Source organism: Phalangium opilio, unplaced genomic scaffold (genome assembly GCF_054372755.1).
Source record: "Phalangium opilio isolate 3A_F unplaced genomic scaffold, DU_Popi_V2 ptg000505l_1, whole genome shotgun sequence".
Lineage (NCBI taxonomy): Eukaryota > Metazoa > Arthropoda > Arachnida > Opiliones > Phalangiidae > Phalangium > Phalangium opilio.
In genome coordinates this window covers 3,769,292-3,791,231 of record NW_028324239.1, presented here as the reverse complement: position 1 = coordinate 3,791,231, position 21,940 = coordinate 3,769,292, and the positions used below count along the sequence as shown (strand labels likewise).

Genomic DNA, 21,940 nt, shown 5'->3' with positions numbered 1-21,940 from the left:
CCACGGAAGCTCAGAAATTGAATGGTTGTCAGGTATTGTGGAAAAACTCTGACTTTTTACGTTACATTTGAGATCCCAAAACACCGCTTCCGGGTGGGCTCGAACCACCAACCTTTCGGTTAACAGCTGAACGCGCTAAGAAATGCGCCACGGAAGCCCAAAAATTAAATGTTCGTCAGGTATTGTAGAAAAACTCTGACTTTTTACGTTACTTTTGAGACCCCACAACACCTCTCCCGGGTGGGCTCGAACCACCAACCTTTCGGTTAACAGCTGAATGCGCTAACCATTGCGCCACGGAAGCCCAAAAAGTAAATGTTCGTTAGGTATTGTGGAAAAACCCTGACTTTTTACGTTACATTTGAGATCCCATAACGCCGCTCCCGGGTGGGCTCAAACCACCAACCTTTCGGTTAACAGCCGAACACGCTAACCATTGCGCCACGGAAGCCCAAAAAATAAATGTTCGTCAGGTATTGTGGAAAAACTTTGCCTTTTTACGTTACATTTGAGACTTCACAACACCACTCCCGGGTGGGCTCGAACCACCAGCCTTTCGGTTAACAGCCGAACGCGCTAACCATTGCACCACGGAAGCCCAAAAATTAAATGTTCGTCAGGTATTGTGGAAAAACTTTGCCTTTTTAGGTTATATTTGAGACTTCACAACACCGCTCCCGGGTGGGCTCGAACCACCAACCTTTCGGTTAACAGCCGTACGCGCTAACCATTGCGCCACGGAAGCCCAAAAATTAAATGTTCGTCAGGTATTGTGGAAAAACTCTGACTTTTTTCGTTACATTTGAGATCCCATAACACCGCTCCCGGGTGGGCTCGAACCACCAACCTTTCGTTTAACAGCCGAACGCGCTAACCATTGCGCCACGGAAGCCCAAAAATTAAATGTTCGTCAGGTATTGTGGAAAAACTCTGACTTTTTACGTTACATTTGAGATCCCATAACACCGCTCCCGGGTGGGCTCGAACCACCAGCCTATTGGTTAACAGCCGAACGCGCTAACCATTGAGCCACGGAAGCTCAGAAATTAAATGGTTGTCAGGTATTGTGGAAAAGTTATGACTTTTCACGCTTCATCTGAGACCCCACAACACCTCTCCCGGGTGGGCTCGAAACACCAACCTTTCGGTTAACAGCCGAACGCACTAACCATTGCGCCACGGAAGCCCAAAAATTAAATGTTCGTCAGGTATTGTGGAAAAACTCTGACTTTTTACGTTACATTTGAGACCCCACAACACCTCTTCTGGGTGGGCTCGAACCACCAACCTTTCGGTTAACAGCTGAACGCGCTAACCATTGAGCCACGGAAGCTCAGAAATTGAATGGTTGTCAGGTATTGTGGAAAAACTCTGACTTTTTACGTTACATTTGAGATCCCAAAACACCGCTTCCGGGTGGGCTCGAACCACCAACCTTTCGGTTAACAGCTGAACGCGCTAAGAAATGCGCCACGGAAGCCCAAAAATTAAATGTTCGTCAGGTATTGTAGAAAAACTCTGACTTTTTACGTTACTTTTGAGACCCCACAACACCTCTCCCGGGTGGGCTCGAACCACCAACCTTTCGGTTAACAGCTGAATGCGCTAACCATTGCGCCACGGAAGCCCAAAAAGTAAATGTTCGTTAGGTATTGTGGAAAAACCCTGACTTTTTACGTTACATTTGAGATCCCATAACGCCGCTCCCGGGTGGGCTCGAACCACCAACCTTTCGGTTAACAGCCGAACACGCTAACCATTGCGCCACGGAAGCCCAAAAAATAAATGTTCGTCAGGTATTGTGGAAAAACTTTGCCTTTTTACGTTACATTTGAGACTTCACAACACCACTCCCGGGTGGGCTCGAACCACCAACCTTTCGTTTAACAGCCGAACGCGCTAACCATTGCGCCACGGAAGCCCAAAAATTAAATGTTCGTCAGGTATTGTGGAAAAACTCTGACTTTTTACGTTACATTTGAGATCCCATAACACCGCTCCCGGGTGGGCTCGAACCACCAACCTATTGGTTAACAGCCGAACGCGCTAACCATTGAGCCACGGAAGCTCAGAAAGTAAATAGTTGTCAGGTATTGTGGAAAAGTTATGACTTTTCACGCTTCATCTGAGACCCCACAACACCTCTCCCGGGTGGGCTCGAAACACCAACCTTTCGGTTAACAGCTCAACGCGCTGCGCGCTAACCATTGCGCCACGGAAGCCCAATAATTAAATGTTCGTCAGGTATTGTGGAAAAACTCTGACTTTTTACGTTACATTTGAGATCCCATAACACCGCTCCCGAGTGGGCTCGAACCACCAACCTTTCGGTTTACAGCTGAACGCGCTAACCATTGCGCCACGGAGGCCCAAAAATTAAATGTTCGTCAGGTATTGTGGAAAAACTCTTGACTTTTTACGTTACATTTGAGAACCCATAACATCGCTACTGGGTGGGCTCGAACCACCAACCTATTGGTTAACAGCCGAACGCGCTAACCATTGCACCACGGAAGCCCAAAAATTAAATGTTCGTCAGGTAATGTGGAAAAGCTTTGCCTTTTTACGTTATATTTGAGACTTCACAACACCGCTCCCGGGTGGGCTCGAACCACCAACCTTTCGGTTAACAGCCGAACACGCTAACCATTGCGCCACGGAAGCCCAAAAAATAAATGTTCGTCAGGTATTGTGGAAAAACTTTGCCTTTTTACGTTACATTTGAGACTTCACAACACCACTCCCGGGTGGGCTCGAACCACCAGCCTTTCGGTTAACAGCCGAACGCGCTAACCATTGCACCACGGAAGCCCAAAAATTAAATGTTCGTCAGGTATTGTGGAAAAACTTTGCCTTTTTACGTTATATTTGAGACTTCACAACACCGCTCCCGGGTGGGCTCGAACCACCAACCTTTCGGTTAACAGCCGTACGCGCTAACCATTGCGCCACGGAAGCCCAAAAATTAAATGTTCGTCAGGTATTGTGGAAAAACTCTGACTTTTTTCGTTACATTTGAGATCCCATAACACCGCTCCCGGGTGGGCTCGAACCACCAACCTTTCGTTTAACAGCCGAACGCGCTAACCATTGCGCCACGGAAGCCCAAAAATTAAATGTTCGTCAGGTATTGTGGAAAAACTCTGACTTTTTACGTTACATTTGAGATCCCATAACACCGCTCCCGGGTGGGCTCGAACCACCAGCCTATTGGTTAACAGCCGAACGCGCTAACCATTGAGCCACGGAAGCTCAGAAATTAAATGGTTGTCAGGTATTGTGGAAAAGTTATGACTTTTCACGCTTCATCTGAGACCCCACAACACCTCTCCAGGGTGGGCTCGAAACACCAACCTTTCGGTTAACAGCCGAACGCACTAACCATTGCGCCACGGAAGCCCAAAAATTAAAAGTTCGTCAGGTATTGTGGAAAAACTCTGACTTGTTACGTTACATTTGAGACCCCACAACACCTCTCCTGGGTGGGCTCGAACCACCAACCTTTCGGTTAACAGCTGAACGCGCTAACCATTGAGCCACGGAAGCTCAGAAATTGAATGGTTGTCAGGTATTGTGGAAAAACTCTGACTTTTTACGTTACATTTGAGATCCCAAAACACCGCTTCCGGGTGGGCTCGAACCACCAACCTTTCGGTTAACAGCTGAACGCGCTAAGAAATGCGCCACGGAAGCCCAAAAATTAAATGTTCGTCAGGTATTGTAGAAAAACTCTGACTTTTTACGTTACTTTTGAGACCCCACAACACCTCTCCCGGGTGGGCTCGAACCACCAACCTTTCGGTTAACAGCTGAATGCGCTAACCATTGCGCCACGGAAGCCCAAAAAGTAAATGTTCGTTAGGTATTGTGGAAAAACCCTGACTTTTTACGTTACATTTGAGATCCCATAACGCCGCTCCCGGGTGGGCTCGAACCACCAACCTTTCGGTTAACAGCCGAACACGCTAACCATTGCGCCACGGAAGCCCAAAAAATAAATGTTCGTCAGGTATTGTGGAAAAACTTTGCCTTTTTACGTTACATTTGAGGCTTCACAACACCACTCCCGGGTGGGCTCGAACCACCAGCCTTTCGGTTAACAGCCGAACGCGCTAACCATTGCACCACGGAAGCCCAAAAATTAAATGTTCGTCAGGTATTGTGGAAAAACTTTGCCTTTTTACGTTATATTTGAGACTTCACAACACCGCTCCCGGGTGGGCTCGAACCACCAACCTTTCGGTTAACAGCCGTACGCGCTAACCATTGCGCCACGGAAGCTCAGAAATTGAATGGTTGTCAGGTATTGTGGAAAAACTCTGACTTTTTACGTTACATTTGAGATCCCAAAACACCGCTTCCGGGTGGGCTCGAACCACCAACCTTTCGGTTAACAGCTGAACGCGCTAAGAAATGCGCCACGGAAGCCCAAAAATTAAATGTTCGTCAGGTATTGTAGAAAAACTCTGACTTTTTACGTTACTTTTGAGACCCCACAACACCTCTCCCGGGTGGGCTCGAACCACCAACCTTTCGGTTAACAGCTGAATGCGCTAACCATTGCGCCACGGAAGCCCAAAAAGTAAATGTTCGTTAGGTATTGTGGAAAAACCCTGACTTTTTACGTTACATTTGAGATCCCATAACGCCGCTCCCGGGTGGGCTCGAACCACCAGCCTATTGGTTAACAGCCGAACGCGCTAACCATTGAGCCACGGAAGCTCAGAAATTAAATGGTTGTCAGGTATTGTGGAAAAGTTATGACTTTTCACGCTTCATCTGAGACCCCACAACACCTCTCCCGGGTGGGCTCGAAACACCAACCTTTCGGTTAACAGCCGAACGCACTAACCATTGCGCCACTGAAGCCCAAAAATTAAATGTTCGTCAGGTATTGTGGAAAAACTCTGACTTTTTACGTTACATTTGAGACCCCACAACACCTCTTCTGGGTGGGCTCGAACCACCAACCTTTCGGTTAACAGCTGAACGCGCTAACCATTGAGCCACGGAAGCTCAGAAATTGAATGGTTGTCAGGTATTGTGGAAAAACTCTGACTTTTTACGTTACATTTGAGATCCCAAAACACCGCTTCCGGGTGGGCTCGAACCACCAACCTTTCGGTTAACAGCTGAACGCGCTAAGAAATGCGCCACGGAAGCCCAAAAATTAAATGTTCGTCAGGTATTGTAGAAAAACTCTGACTTTTTACGTTACTTTTGAGACCCCACAACACCTCTCCCGGGTGGGCTCGAACCACCAACCTTTCGGTTAACAGCTGAATGCGCTAACCATTGCGCCACGGAAGCCCAAAAAGTAAATGTTCGTTAGGTATTGTGGAAAAACCCTGACTTTTTACGTTACATTTGAGATCCCATAACGCCGCTCCCGGGTGGGCTCGAACCACCAACCTTTCGGTTAACAGCCGAACACGCTAACCATTGCGCCACGGAAGCCCAAAAAATAAATGTTCGTCAGGTATTGTGGAAAAACTTTGCCTTTTTACGTTACATTTGAGACTTCACAACACCACTCCCGGGTGGGCTCGAACCACCAACCTTTCGTTTAACAGCCGAACGCGCTAACCATTGCGCCACGGAAGCCCAAAAATTAAATGTTCGTCAGGTATTGTGGAAAAACTCTGACTTTTTACGTTACATTTGAGATCCCATAACACCGCTCCCGGGTGGGCTCGAACCACCAACCTATTGGTTAACAGCCGAACGCGCTAACCATTGAGCCACGGAAGCTCAGAAAGTAAATAGTTGTCAGGTATTGTGGAAAAGTTATGACTTTTCACGCTTCATCTGAGACCCCACAACACCTCTCCCGGGTGGGCTCGAAACACCAACCTTTCGGTTAACAGCTCAACGCGCTGCGCGCTAACCATTGCGCCACGGAAGCCCAATAATTAAATGTTCGTCAGGTATTGTGGAAAAACTCTGACTTTTTACGTTACATTTGAGATCCCATAACACCGCTCCCGAGTGGGCTCGAACCACCAACCTTTCGGTTTACAGCTGAACGCGCTAACCATTGCGCCACGGAGGCCCAAAAATTAAATGTTCGTCAGGTATTGTGGAAAAACTCTTGACTTTTTACGTTACATTTGAGAACCCATAACATCGCTACTGGGTGGGCTCGAACCACCAACCTATTGGTTAACAGCCGAACGCGCTAACCATTGCACCACGGAAGCCCAAAAATTAAATGTTCGTCAGGTAATGTGGAAAAGCTTTGCCTTTTTACGTTATATTTGAGACTTCACAACACCGCTCCCGGGTGGGCTCGAACCACCAACCTTTCGGTTAACAGCCGAACACGCTAACCATTGCGCCACGGAAGCCCAAAAAATAAATGTTCGTCAGGTATTGTGGAAAAACTTTGCCTTTTTACGTTACATTTGAGACTTCACAACACCACTCCCGGGTGGGCTCGAACCACCAGCCTTTCGGTTAACAGCCGAACGCGCTAACCATTGCACCACGGAAGCCCAAAAATTAAATGTTCGTCAGGTATTGTGGAAAAACTTTGCCTTTTTACGTTATATTTGAGACTTCACAACACCGCTCCCGGGTGGGCTCGAACCACCAACCTTTCGGTTAACAGCCGTACGCGCTAACCATTGCGCCACGGAAGCCCAAAAATTAAATGTTCGTCAGGTATTGTGGAAAAACTCTGACTTTTTTCGTTACATTTGAGATCCCATAACACCGCTCCCGGGTGGGCTCGAACCACCAACCTTTCGTTTAACAGCCGAACGCGCTAACCATTGCGCCACGGAAGCCCAAAAATTAAATGTTCGTCAGGTATTGTGGAAAAACTCTGACTTTTTACGTTACATTTGAGATCCCATAACACCGCTCCCGGGTGGGCTCGAACCACCAGCCTATTGGTTAACAGCCGAACGCGCTAACCATTGAGCCACGGAAGCTCAGAAATTAAATGGTTGTCAGGTATTGTGGAAAAGTTATGACTTTTCACGCTTCATCTGAGACCCCACAACACCTCTCCCGGGTGGGCTCGAAACACCAACCTTTCGGTTAACAGCCGAACGCACTAACCATTGCGCCACGGAAGCCCAAAAATTAAAAGTTCGTCAGGTATTGTGGAAAAACTCTGACTTGTTACGTTACATTTGAGACCCCACAACACCTCTCCTGGGTGGGCTCGAACCACCAACCTTTCGGTTAACAGCTGAACGCGCTAACCATTGAGCCACGGAAGCTCAGAAATTGAATGGTTGTCAGGTATTGTGGAAAAACTCTGACTTTTTACGTTACATTTGAGATCCCAAAACACCGCTTCCGGGTGGGCTCGAACCACCAACCTTTCGGTTAACAGCTGAACGCGCTAAGAAATGCGCCACGGAAGCCCAAAAATTAAATGTTCGTCAGGTATTGTAGAAAAACTCTGACTTTTTACGTTACTTTTGAGACCCCACAACACCTCTCCCGGGTGGGCTCGAACCACCAACCTTTCGGTTAACAGCTGAATGCGCTAACCATTGCGCCACGGAAGCCCAAAAAGTAAATGTTCGTTAGGTATTGTGGAAAAACCCTGACTTTTTACGTTACATTTGAGATCCCATAACGCCGCTCCCGGGTGGGCTCGAACCACCAACCTTTCGGTTAACAGCCGAACACGCTAACCATTGCGCCACGGAAGCCCAAAAAATAAATGTTCGTCAGGTATTGTGGAAAAACTTTGCCTTTTTACGTTACATTTGAGACTTCACAACACCACTCCCGGGTGGGCTCGAACCACCAGCCTTTCGGTTAACAGCCGAACGCGCTAACCATTGCACCACGGAAGCCCAAAAATTAAAAGTTCGTCAGGTATTGTGGAAAAACTCTGACTTGTTACGTTACATTTGAGACCCCACAACACCTCTCCTGGGTGGGCTCGAACCACCAACCTTTCGGTTAACAGCTGAACGCGCTAACCATTGAGCCACGGAAGCTCAGAAATTGAATGGTTGTCAGGTATTGTGGAAAAACTCTGACTTTTTACGTTACATTTGAGATCCCAAAACACCGCTTCCGGGTGGGCTCGAACCACCAACCTTTCGGTTAACAGCTGAACGCGCTAAGAAATGCGCCACGGAAGCCCAAAAATTAAATGTTCGTCAGGTATTGTAGAAAAACTCTGACTTTTTACGTTACTTTTGAGACCCCACAACACCTCTCCCGGGTGGGCTCGAACCACCAACCTTTCGGTTAACAGCTGAATGCGCTAACCATTGCGCCACGGAAGCCCAAAAAGTAAATGTTCGTTAGGTATTGTGGAAAAACCCTGACTTTTTACGTTACATTTGAGATCCCATAACGCCGCTCCCGGGTGGGCTCGAACCACCAACCTTTCGGTTAACAGCCGAACACGCTAACCATTGCGCCACGGAAGCCCAAAAAATAAATGTTCGTCAGGTATTGTGGAAAAACTTTGCCTTTTTACGTTACATTTGAGACTTCACAACACCACTCCCGGGTGGGCTCGAACCACCAGCCTTTCGGTTAACAGCCGAACGCGCTAACCATTGCACCACGGAAGCCCAAAAATTAAATGTTCGTCAGGTATTGTGGAAAAACTTTGCCTTTTTACGTTATATTTGAGACTTCACAACACCGCTCCCGGGTGGGCTCGAACCACCAACCTTTCGGTTAACAGCCGTACGCGCTAACCATTGCGCCACGGAAGCCCAAAAATTAAATGTTCGTCAGGTATTGTGGAAAAACTCTGACTTTTTTCGTTACATTTGAGATCCCATAACACCGCTCCCGGGTGGGCTCGAACCACCAACCTTTCGTTTAACAGCCGAACGCGCTAACCATTGCGCCACGGAAGCCCAAAAATTAAATGTTCGTCAGGTATTGTGGAAAAACTCTGACTTTTTACGTTACATTTGAGATCCCATAACACCGCTCCCGGGTGGGCTCGAACCACCAGCCTATTGGTTAACAGCCGAACGCGCTAACCATTGAGCCACGGAAGCTCAGAAATTAAATGGTTGTCAGGTATTGTGGAAAAGTTATGACTTTTCACGCTTCATCTGAGACCCCACAACACCTCTCCCGGGTGGGCTCGAAACACCAACCTTTCGGTTAACAGCCGAACGCACTAACCATTGCGCCACGGAAGCCCAAAAATTAAATGTTCGTCAGGTATTGTGGAAAAACTCTGACTTTTTACGTTACATTTGAGACCCCACAACACCTCTTCTGGGTGGGCTCGAACCACCAACCTTTCGGTTAACAGCTGAACGCGCTAACCATTGAGCCACGGAAGCTCAGAAATTGAATGGTTGTCAGGTATTGTGGAAAAACTCTGACTTTTTACGTTACATTTGAGATCCCAAAACACCGCTTCCGGGTGGGCTCGAACCACCAACCTTTCGGTTAACAGCTGAACGCGCTAAGAAATGCGCCACGGAAGCCCAAAAATTAAATGTTCGTCAGGTATTGTAGAAAAACTCTGACTTTTTACGTTACTTTTGAGACCCCACAACACCTCTCCCGGGTGGGCTCGAACCACCAACCTTTCGGTTAACAGCCGAACACGCTAACCATTGCGCCACGGAAGCCCAAAAAATAAATGTTCGTCAGGTATTGTGGAAAAACTTTGCCTTTTTACGTTACATTTGAGACTTCACAACACCACTCCCGGGTGGGCTCGAACCACCAACCTTTCGTTTAACAGCCGAACGCGCTAACCATTGCGCCACGGAAGCCCAAAAATTAAATGTTCGTCAGGTATTGTGGAAAAACTCTGACTTTTTACGTTACATTTGAGATCCCATAACACCGCTCCCGGGTGGGCTCGAACCACCAACCTATTGGTTAACAGCCGAACGCGCTAACCATTGAGCCACGGAAGCTCAGAAAGTAAATAGTTGTCAGGTATTGTGGAAAAGTTATGACTTTTCACGCTTCATATGAGACCCCACAACACCTCTCCCGGGTGGGCTCGAAACACCAACCTTTCGGTTAACAGCTCAACGCGCTGCGCGCTAACCATTGCGCCACGGAAGCCCAATAATTAAATGTTCGTCAGGTATTGTGGAAAAACTCTGACTTTTTACGTTACATTTGAGATCCCATAACACCGCTCCCGAGTGGGCTCGAACCACCAACCTTTCGGTTTACAGCTGAACGCGCTAACCATTGCGCCACGGAGGCCCAAAAATTAAATGTTCGTCAGGTATTGTGGAAAAACTCTTGACTTTTTACGTTACATTTGAGAACCCATAACATCGTTACTGGGTGGGCTCGAACCACCAACCTATTGGTTAACAGCCGAACGCGCTAACCATTGCACCACGGAAGCCCAAAAATTAAATGTTCGTCAGGTAATGTGGAAAAGCTTTGCCTTTTTACGTTATATTTGAGACTTCACAACACCGCTCCCGGGTGGGCTCGAACCACCAACCTTTCGGTTAACAGCCGAACGCGCTAACCATTGCGCCACGGAAGCCCAAAAATTAAATGTTCGTCAGGTATTGTGGAAAAACTTTGCCTTTTTACGTTATATTTGAGACTTCACAACACCGCTCCCGGGTGGGCTCGAACCACCAACCTTTCGGTTAACAGCCGAACGCGCTAACCATTGCGCCACGGAAGGCCAAAAATTAAATGTTCGTCAGGTATTGTGGAAAAACTCTGACTTTTTTCGTTACATTTGAGATCCCATAACACCGCTCCCGGGTGGGCTCGAACCACCAACCTATTGGTTAACAGCCGAACGCGCTAACCATTGAGCCACGGAAGCTCAGAAATTAAATGGTTGTCAGGTATTGTGGAAAAGTTATGACTTTTCACACTTCATCTGAGACCCCACAACACCTCTCCCGGGTGGGCTCGAAACACCAACCTTTCGGTTAACAGCTCAACGCGCTGCGCGCTAACCATTGCGCCACGGAAGCCCAATAATTAAATGTTCGTCAGGTATTGTGGAAAAACTCTGACTTTTTACGTTACATTTGAGATCCCATAACACCGCTCCCGAGTGGGCTCGAACCACCAACCTTTCGGTTAACAGCTGAACGCGCTAACCATTGCGCCACGGAAGCCCAGAAATTAAATGTTCGTCAGGTATTGTGGAAAAACTTTGCCTTTTTACGTTACATTTGAGACTTCACAACACCGCTCCCGGGTGGGCTCGAACCACCAACCTTTCGGTTAACAGCCGAACGCACTAACCATTGCGCCACGGAAGCCCAAAAATTAAATGTTCGTCAGGTATTGTGGAAAAACTCTGATTTTTTACGTTACATTTGAGATCCCATAACACCGCTACCGGGTGGGCTCGAACAACCAACCTATTGGTTAACAGCCGAGCGCGCTAACCATTGAGAAACGGAAGCTCAGAAATTAAATGGTTGTCAGGTATTGTGGAAAAGTTAAGACTTTTCACGCTACATCTGAGACCCCACAACACCTCTCCCGGGTGGGCTCGAACCACCAACCTTTCGGTTAACAGCTGAACGCGCTAAAAAATGCGCCACGGAAGCCCAAAAATTAAATGTTCGTCAGGTATTGTGGAAAAACTCTGACTTTTTACTTTACTTTTGAGACCCCACAACACCTCTCCCGGGTGGGATCGAACCACCAACCTTTCGGTTAACAGCTGAACGCGCTAACCATTGCGCCACGGAAGCCCAAAAATTAAATGTTCGTCAGATATTGTGGAAAAACTCTGACTTTTTACGTTACATTTGAGACCCCACAACACCTCTCCTGGGTGGGCTCGAACCACCAACCTTTCGGTTAACAGCTGAACGCGCTAACTATTGCGCCACGGAAGCCCAAAAATTAAATGTTCGTCAGGTATTGTGGAAAAACTCTGACTTTTTTCGTTACATTTGAGATCCCATAACACCGCTCCCGGGTGGGCTCGAACCACCAACCTATTGGTTAACAGCCGAACGCGCTAACCATTGAGCCACGGAAGCTCAGAAATTAAATGGTTGTCAGGTATTGTGGAAAAGTTATGACTTTTCACACTTCATCTGAGACCCCACAACACCTCTCCCGGGTGGGCTCGAAACACCAACCTTTCGGTTAACAGCTCAACGCGCTGCGCGCTAACCATTGCGCCACGGAAGCCCAATAATTAAATGTTCGTCAGGTATTGTGGAAAAACTCTGACTTTTTACGTTACATTTGAGATCCCATAACACCGCTCCCGAGTGGGCTCGAACCACCAACCTTTCGGTTAACAGCTGAACGCGCTAACCATTGCGCCACGGAAGCCCAGAAATTAAATGTTGGTCAGGTATTGTGGAAAAACTTTGCCTTTTTACGTTACATTTGAGACTTCACAACACCGCTCCCGGGTGGGCTCGAACCACCAACCTTTCGGTTAACAGCTGAACGCGCTAACCATTGCGCCACGGAAGCCCAAAAATTAAATGTTCGTCAGGTATTGTGGAAAAACTCTGACTTTTTACTTTACTTTTGAGACCCCACAACACCTCTCCCGGGTGGGCTCGAACCACCAACCTTTCGGTTAACAGCTGAACGCGCTAACCATTGCGCCACGGAAGCCCAAAAATTAAATGTTCGTCAGATATTGTGGAAAAACTCTGACTTTTTACGTTACATTTGAGACCCCACAACACCTCTCCTGGGTGGGCTCGAACCACCAACCTTTCGGTTAACAGCTGAACGCGCTAACTATTGCGCCACGGAAGCCCAAAAATTAAATGTTCGTCAGGTATTGTGGAAAAACTCTGACTTTTTTCGTTACATTTGAGATCCCATAACACCGCTCCCGGGTGGGCTCGAACCACCAACCTATTGGTTAACAGCCGAACGCGCTAACCATTGAGCCACGGAAGCTCAGAAATTAAATGGTTGTCAGGTATTGTGGAAAAGTTATGACTTTTCACACTTCATCTGAGACCCCACAACACCTCTCCCGGGTGGGCTCGAAACACCAACCTTTCGGTTAACAGCTCAACGCGCTGCGCGCTAACCATTGCGCCACGGAAGCCCAATAATTAAATGTTCGTCAGGTATTGTGGAAAAACTCTGACTTTTTACGTTACATTTGAGATCCCATAACACCGCTCCCGAGTGGGCTCGAACCACCAACCTTTCGGTTAACAGCTGAACGCGCTAACCATTGCGCCACGGAAGCCCAGAAATTAAATGTTCGTCAGGTATTGTGGAAAAACTTTGCCTTTTTACGTTACATTTGAGACTTCACAACACCGCTCCCGGGTGGGCTCGAACCACCAACCTTTCGGTTAACAGCTGAACGCGCTAACCATTGCGCCACGGAAGCCCAGAAATTAAATGTTCGTCAGGTATTGTGGAAAAACTTTGCCTTTTTACGTTACATTTGAGACTTCACAACACCGCTCCCGGGTGGGCTCGAACCACCAACCTTTCGGTTAACAGCTGAACGCGCTAACCATTGCGCCACGGAAGCCCAGAAATTAAATGTTCGTCAGGTATTGTGGAAAAACTTTGCCTTTTTACGTTACATTTGAGACTTCACAACACCGCTCCCGGGTGGGCTCGAACCACCAACCTTTCGGTTAACAGCCGAACGCACTAACCATTGCGCCACGGAAGCCCAAAAATTAAATGTTCGTCAGGTATTGTGGAAAAACTCTGACTTTTTACGTTACATTTGAGATCCCATAACACCGCTACCGGGTGGGCTCGAACAACCAACCTATTGGTTAACAGCCGAGCGCGCTAACCATTGAGAAACGGAAGCTCAGAAATTAAATGGTTGTCAGGTATTGTGGAAAAGTTAAGACTTTTCACGCTACATCTGAGACCCCACAACACCTCTCCCGGGTGGGCTCGAACCACCAACCTTTCGGTTAACAGCTGAACGCGCTAAAAAATGCGCCACGGAAGCCCAAAAATTAAATGTTCGTCAGGTATTGTGGAAAAACTCTGACTTTTTACTTTACTTTTGAGACCCCACAACACCTCTCCCGGGTGGGCTCGAACCACCAACCTTTCGGTTAACAGCTGAACGCGCTAACCATTGCGCCACGGAAGCCCAAAAATTAAATGTTCGTCAGATATTGTGGAAAAACTTTGCCTTTTTACGTTATATTTGAGACTTCACAACACCGCTCCCGGGTGGGCTCGAACCACCAACCTTTCGGTTAACAGCCGAACGCGCTAACCATTGAGCCACGGAAGCTCAGAAATTAAATGGTTGTCAGGTATTGTGGAAAAGTTATGACTTTTCACACTTCATCTGAGACCCCACAACACCTCTCCCGGGTGGGCTCGAAACACCAACCTTTCGGTTAACAGCTCAACGCGCTGCGCGCTAACCATTGCGCCACGGAAGCCCAATAATTAAATGTTCGTCAGGTATTGTGGAAAAACTCTGACTTTTTACGTTACATTTGAGATCCCATAACACCGCTCCCGAGTGGGCTCGAACCACCAACCTTTCGGTTAACAGCTGAACGCGCTAACCATTGCGCCACGGAAGCCCAGAAATTAAATGTTGGTCAGGTATTGTGGAAAAACTTTGCCTTTTTACGTTACATTTGAGACTTCACAACACCGCTCCCGGGTGGGCTCGAACCACCAACCTTTCGGTTAACAGCTGAACGCGCTAACCATTGCGCCACGGAAGCCCAAAAATTAAATGTTCGTCAGGTATTGTGGAAAAACTCTGACTTTTTACTTTACTTTTGAGACCCCACAACACCTCTCCCGGGTGGGCTCGAACCACCAACCTTTCGGTTAACAGCTGAACGCGCTAACCATTGCGCCACGGAAGCCCAAAAATTAAATGTTCGTCAGATATTGTGGAAAAACTCTGACTTTTTACGTTACATTTGAGACCCCACAACACCTCTCCTGGGTGGGCTCGAACCACCAACCTTTCGGTTAACAGCTGAACGCGCTAACTATTGCGCCACGGAAGCCCAAAAATTAAATGTTCGTCAGGTATTGTGGAAAAACTCTGACTTTTTTCGTTACATTTGAGATCCCATAACACCGCTCCCGGGTGGGCTCGAACCACCAACCTATTGGTTAACAGCCGAACGCGCTAACCATTGAGCCACGGAAGCTCAGAAATTAAATGGTTGTCAGGTATTGTGGAAAAGTTATGACTTTTCACACTTCATCTGAGACCCCACAACACCTCTCCCGGGTGGGCTCGAAACACCAACCTTTCGGTTAACAGCTCAACGCGCTGCGCGCTAACCATTGCGCCACGGAAGCCCAATAATTAAATGTTCGTCAGGTATTGTGGAAAAACTCTGACTTTTTACGTTACATTTGAGATCCCATAACACCGCTCCCGAGTGGGCTCGAACCACCAACCTTTCGGTTAACAGCTGAACGCGCTAACCATTGCGCCACGGAAGCCCAGAAATTAAATGTTCGTCAGGTATTGTGGAAAAACTTTGCCTTTTTACGTTACATTTGAGACTTCACAACACCGCTCCCGGGTGGGCTCGAACCACCAACCTTTCGGTTAACAGCTGAACGCGCTAACCATTGCGCCACGGAAGCCCAGAAATTAAATGTTCGTCAGGTATTGTGGAAAAACTTTGCCTTTTTACGTTACATTTGAGACTTCACAACACCGCTCCCGGGTGGGCTCGAACCACCAACCTTTCGGTTAACAGCTGAACGCGCTAACCATTGCGCCACGGAAGCCCAGAAATTAAATGTTCGTCAGGTATTGTGGAAAAACTTTGCCTTTTTACGTTACATTTGAGACTTCACAACACCGCTCCCGGGTGGGCTCGAACCACCAACCTTTCGGTTAACAGCCGAACGCACTAACCATTGCGCCACGGAAGCCCAAAAATTAAATGTTCGTCAGGTATTGTGGAAAAACTCTGACTTTTTACGTTACATTTGAGATCCCATAACACCGCTACCGGGTGGGCTCGAACAACCAACCTATTGGTTAACAGCCGAGCGCGCTAACCATTGAGAAACGGAAGCTCAGAAATTAAATGGTTGTCAGGTATTGTGGAAAAGTTAAGACTTTTCACGCTACATCTGAGACCCCACAACACCTCTCCCGGGTGGGCTCGAACCACCAACCTTTCGGTTAACAGCTGAACGCGCTAAAAAATGCGCCACGGAAGCCCAAAAATTAAATGTTCGTCAGGTATTGTGGAAAAACTCTGACTTTTTACTTTACTTTTGAGACCCCACAACACCTCTCCCGGGTGGGCTCGAACCACCAACCTTTCGGTTAACAGCTGAACGCGCTAACCATTGCGCCACGGAAGCCCAAAAATTAAATGTTCGTCAGATATTGTGGAAAAACTTTGCCTTTTTACGTTATATTTGAGACTTCACAACACCGCTCCCGGGTGGGCTCGAACCACCAACCTTTCGGTTAACAGCCGAACGCGCTAACCATTGCGCCACGGAAGGCCAAAAATTAAATGTTCGTCAGGTATTGTGGAAAAACTCTGACTTTTTTCGTTACATTTGAGATCCCATAACACCGCTCCCGGGTGGGCTCGAACCACCAACCTATTGGTTAACAGCCGAACGCGCTAACCATTGAGCCACGGAAGCTCAGAAATTAAATGGTTGTCAGGTATTGTGGAAACGTTATGACTTTTCACACTTCATCTGAGACCCCACAACACCTCTCCCGGGTGGGCTCGAAACACCAACCTTTCGGTTAACAGCTCAACGCGCTGCGCGCTAACCATTGCGCCACGGAAGCCCAATAATTAAATGTTCGTCAGGTATTGTGGAAAAACTCTGACTTTTTACGTTACATTTGAGATCCCATAACACCGCTCCCGAGTGGGCTCGAACCACCAACCTTTCGGTTAACAGCTGAACGCGCTAACCATTGCGCCACGGAAGCCCAGAAATTAAATGTTCGTCAGGTATTGTGGAAAAACTTTGCCTTTTTACGTTACATTTGAGACTTCACAACACCGCTCCCGGGTGGGCTCAAACCACCAACCTTTCGGTTAACAGCCGAACGCACTAACCATTGCGCCACGGAAGCCCAAAAATTAAATGTTCGTCAGGTATTGTGGAAAAACTCTGACTTTTTACGTTACATTTGAGATCCCATAACACCGCTACCGGGTGGGCTCGAACAACCAACCTATTGGTTAACAGCCGAGCGCGCTAACCATTGAGAAACGGAAGCTCAGAAATTAAATGGTTGTCAGGTATTGTGGAAAAGTTAAGACTTTTCACGCTACATCTGAGACCCCACAACACCTCTCCCGGGTGGGCTCGAACCACCAACCTTTCGGTTAACAGCTGAACGCGCTAAAAAATGCGCCACGGAAGCCCAAAAATTAAATGTTCGTCAGGTATTGTGGAAAAACTCTGACTTTTTACTTTACTTTTGAGACCCCACAACACCTCTCCCGGGTGGGCTCGAACCACCAACCTTTCGGTTAACAGCTGAACGCGCTAACCATTGCGCCACGGAAGCCCAAAAATTAAATGTTCGTCAGATATTGTGGAAAAACTCTGACTTTTTACGTTACATTTGAGACCCCACAACACCTCTCCTGGGTGGGCTCGAACCACCAACCTTTCGGTTAACAGCTGAACGCGCTAACTATTGCGCCACGGAAGCCCAAAAATTAAATGTTCGTCAGGTATTGTGGAAAAACTCTGACTTTTTTCGTTACATTTGAGATCCCATAACACCGCTCCCGGGTGGGCTCGAACCACCAACCTATTGGTTAACAGCCGAACGCGCTAACCATTGAGCCACGGAAGCTCAGAAATTAAATGGTTGTCAGGTATTGTGGAAAAGTTATGACTTTTCACACTTCATCTGAGACCCCACAACACCTCTCCCGGGTGGGCTCGAAACACCAACCTTTCGGTTAACAGCTCAACGCGCTGCGCGCTAACCATTGCGCCACGGAAGCCCAATAATTAAATGTTCGTCAGGTATTGTGGAAAAACTCTGACTTTTTACGTTACATTTGAGATCCCATAACACCGCTCCCGAGTGGGCTCGAACCACCAACCTTTCGGTTAACAGCTGAACGCGCTAACCATTGCGCCACGGAAGCCCAGAAATTAAATGTTCGTCAGGTATTGTGGAAAAACTTTGCCTTTTTACGTTACATTTGAGACTTCACAACACCGCTCCCGGGTGGGCTCGAACCACCAACCTTTCGGTTAACAGCTGAACGCGCTAACCATTGCGCCACGGAAGCCCAAAAATTAAATGTTCGTCAGGTATTGTGGAAAAACTCTGACTTTTTACTTTACTTTTGAGACCCCACAACACCTCTCCCGGGTGGGCTCGAACCACCAACCTTTCGGTTAACAGCTGAACGCGCTAACCATTGCGCCACGGAAGCCCAAAAATTAAATGTTCGTCAGATATTGTGGAAAAACTCTGACTTTTTACGTTACATTTGAGACCCCACAACACCTCTCCTGGGTGGGCTCGAACCACCAACCTTTCGGTTAACAGCTGAACGCGCTAACTATTGCGCCACGGAAGCCCAAAAATTAAATGTTCGTCAGGTATTGTGGAAAAACTCTGACTTTTTTCGTTACATTTGAGATCCCATAACACCGCTCCCGGGTGGGCTCGAACCACCAACCTATTGGTTAACAGCCGAACGCGCTAACCATTGAGCCACGGAAGCTCAGAAATTAAATGGTTGTCAGGTATTGTGGAAAAGTTATGACTTTTCACACTTCATCTGAGACCCCACAACACCTCTCCCGGGTGGGCTCGAAACACCAACCTTTCGGTTAACAGCTCAACGCGCTGCGCGCTAACCATTGCGCCACGGAAGCCCAATAATTAAATGTTCGTCAGGTATTGTGGAAAAACTCTGACTTTTTACGTTACATTTGAGATCCCATAACACCGCTCCCGAGTGGGCTCGAACCACCAACCTTTCGGTTAACAGCTGAACGCGCTAAGAAATGCGCCACGGAAGCCCAAAAATTAAATGTTCGTCAGGTATTGTGGAAAAACTCTGACTTTTTACGTTACATTTGAGACCCCACAACACCTCTCCTGGGTGGGCTCGAACCACCAACCTTTCGGTTAACAGCTGAACGCGCTAACTATTGCGCCACGGAAGCCCAAAAATTAAATGTTCGTCAGGTATTGTGGAAAAACTCTGACTTTTTTCGTTACATTTGAGATCCCATAACACCGCTCCCGGGTGGGCTCGAACCACCAACCTATTGGTTAACAGCCGAACGCGCTAACCATTGAGCCACGGAAGCTCAGAAATTAAATGGTTGTCAGGTATTGTGGAAAAGTTATGACTTTTCACACTTCATCTGAGACCCCACAACACCTCTCCCGGGTGGGCTCGAAACACCAACCTTTCGGTTAACAGCTCAACGCGCTGCGCGCTAACCATTGCGCCACGGAAGCCCAATAATTAAATGTTCGTCAGGTATTGTGGAAAAACTCTGACTTTTTACGTTACATTTGAGATCCCATAACACCGCTCCCGAGTGGGCTCGAACCACCAACCTTTCGGTTAACAGCTGAACGCGCTAACCATTGCGCCACGGAAGCCCAGAAATTAAATGTTCGTCAGGTATTGTGGAAAAACTTTGCCTTTTTACGTTACATTTGAGACTTCACAACACCGCTCCCGGGTGGGCTCGAACCACCAACCTTTCGGTTAACAGCTGAACGCGCTAACCATTGCGCCACGGAAGCCCAAAAATTAAATGTTCGTCAGGTATTGTGGAAAAACTCTGACTTTTTACTTTACTTTTGAGACCCCACAACACCTCTCCCGGGTGGGATCGAACCACCAACCTTTCGGTTAACAGCTGAACGCGCTAACCATTGCGCCACGGAAGCCCAAAAATTAAATGTTCGTCAGATATTGTGGAAAAACTCTGACTTTTTACGTTACATTTGAGACCCCACAACACCTCTCCTGGGTGGGCTCGAACCACCAACCTTTCGGTTAACAGCTGAACGCGCTAACTATTGCGCCACGGAAGCCCAAAAATTAAATGTTCGTCAGGTATTGTGGAAAAACTCTGACTTTTTTCGTTACATTTGAGATCCCATAACACCGCTCCCGGGTGGGCTCGAACCACCAACCTATTGGTTAACAGCCGAACGCGCTAACCATTGAGCCACGGAAGCTCAGAAATTAAATGGTTGTCAGGTATTGTGGAAAAGTTATGACTTTTCACACTTCATCTGAGACCCCACAACACCTCTCCCGGGTGGGCTCGAAACACCAACCTTTCGGTTAACAGCTCAACGCGCTGCGCGCTAACCATTGCGCCACGGAAGCCCAATAATTAAATGTTCGTCAGGTATTGTGGAAAAACTCTGACTTTTTACGTTACATTTGAGATCCCATAACACCGCTCCCGAGTGGGCTCGAACCACCAACCTTTCGGTTAACAGCTGAACGCGCTAACCATTGCGCCACGGAAGCCCAGAAATTAAATGTTCGTCAGGTATTGTGGAAAAACTTTGCCTTTTTACGTTACATTTGAGACTTCACAACACCGCTCCCGGGTGGGCTCGAACCACCAACCTTTCGGTTAACAGCTGAACGCGCTAACCATTGCGCCACGGAAGCCCAGAAATTAAATGTTCGTCAGGTATTGTGGAAAAACTTTGCCTTTTTACGTTACATTTGAGACTTCACAACACCGCTCCCGGGTGGGCTCGAACCACCAACCTTTCGGTTAACAGCTGAACGCGCTAACCATTGCGCCACGGAAGCCCAGAAATTAAATGTTCGTCAGGTATTGTGGAAAAACTTTGCCTTTTTACGTTACATTTGAGACTTCACAACACCGCTCCCGGGTGGGCTCGAACCACCAACCTTTCGGTTAACAGCCGAACGCACTAACCATTGCGCCACGGAAGCCCAAAAATTAAATGTTCGTCAGGTATTGTGGAAAAACTCTGACTTTTTACGTTACATTTGAGATCCCATAACACCGCTACCGGGTGGGCTCGAACAACCAACCTATTGGTTAACAGCCGAGCGCGCTAACCATTGAGAAACGGAAGCTCAGAAATTAAATGGTTGTCAGGTATTGTGGAAAAGTTAAGACTTTTCACGCTACATCTGAGACCCCACAACACCTCTCCCGGGTGGGCTCGAACCACCAACCTTTCGGTTAACAGCTGAACGCGCTAAAAAATGCGCCACGGAAGCCCAAAAATTAAATGTTCGTCAGGTATTGTGGAAAAACTCTGACTTTTTACTTTACTTTTGAGACCCCACAACACCTCTCCCGGGTGGGCTCGAACCACCAACCTTTCGGTTAACAGCTGAACGCGCTAACCATTGCGCCACGGAAGCCCAAAAATTAAATGTTCGTCAGATATTGTGGAAAAACTCTGACTTTTTACGTTACATTTGAGACCCCACAACACCTCTCCTGGGTGGGCTCGAACCACCAACCTTTCGGTTAACAGCTGAACGCGCTAACTATTGCGCCACGGAAGCCCAAAAATTAAATGTTCGTCAGGTATTGTGGAAAAACTCTGACTTTTTACCTTTACATTTGAGACCCCACAACACCGCTACCGGGTGGGCTCGAACAACCAACCTATTGGTTAACAGCCGAGCGCGCTAACCATTGAGAAACGGAAGCTCAGAAATTAAATGGTTGTCAGGTATTGTGGAAAAGTTAAGACTTTTCACGCTACATCTGAGACCCCACAACACCTCTCCCGGGAGGGCTCGAACCACCAACCTTTCGGTTAACAGCTGAACGCGCTAAAAAATGCGCCACGGAAGCCCAAAAATTAAATGTTCGTCAGGTATTGTGGAAAAACTCTGACTTTTTACTTTACTTTTGAGACCCCACAACACCTCTCCCGGGTGGGCTCGAACCACCAACCTTTCGGTTAACAGCTGAACGCGCTAACAATTGCGCCACGGAAGCCCAAAAATTAAATGTTCGTCAGATATTGTGGAAAAACTCTGACTTTTTACGTTACATTTGAGACCCCACAACACCTCTC

The 21,940-nt window shown here is 47.5% G+C and overlaps 3 non-coding genes across 3 annotated transcripts; all 3 read right to left on the bottom strand.

The window, feature by feature from the left end:
* Positions 1–2,296: 2,296 nt before the first annotated feature.
* TRNAY-GUA (transfer RNA tyrosine (anticodon GUA)) lies at positions 2,297–2,369 on the bottom strand. Its single transcript has one exon. It is a non-coding gene; the product is annotated as a tRNA-Tyr (tRNA).
* A 3,610-nt stretch (positions 2,370–5,979) lies between these two features.
* On the bottom strand, positions 5,980–6,052 carry TRNAY-GUA (transfer RNA tyrosine (anticodon GUA)). The gene has a single exon. It is a non-coding gene; the product is annotated as a tRNA-Tyr (tRNA).
* Positions 6,053–10,103: 4,051 nt separating this feature from the next.
* On the bottom strand, positions 10,104–10,176 carry TRNAY-GUA (transfer RNA tyrosine (anticodon GUA)). Its single transcript has one exon. It is a non-coding gene; the product is annotated as a tRNA-Tyr (tRNA).
* Positions 10,177–21,940: the final 11,764 nt, after the last annotated feature.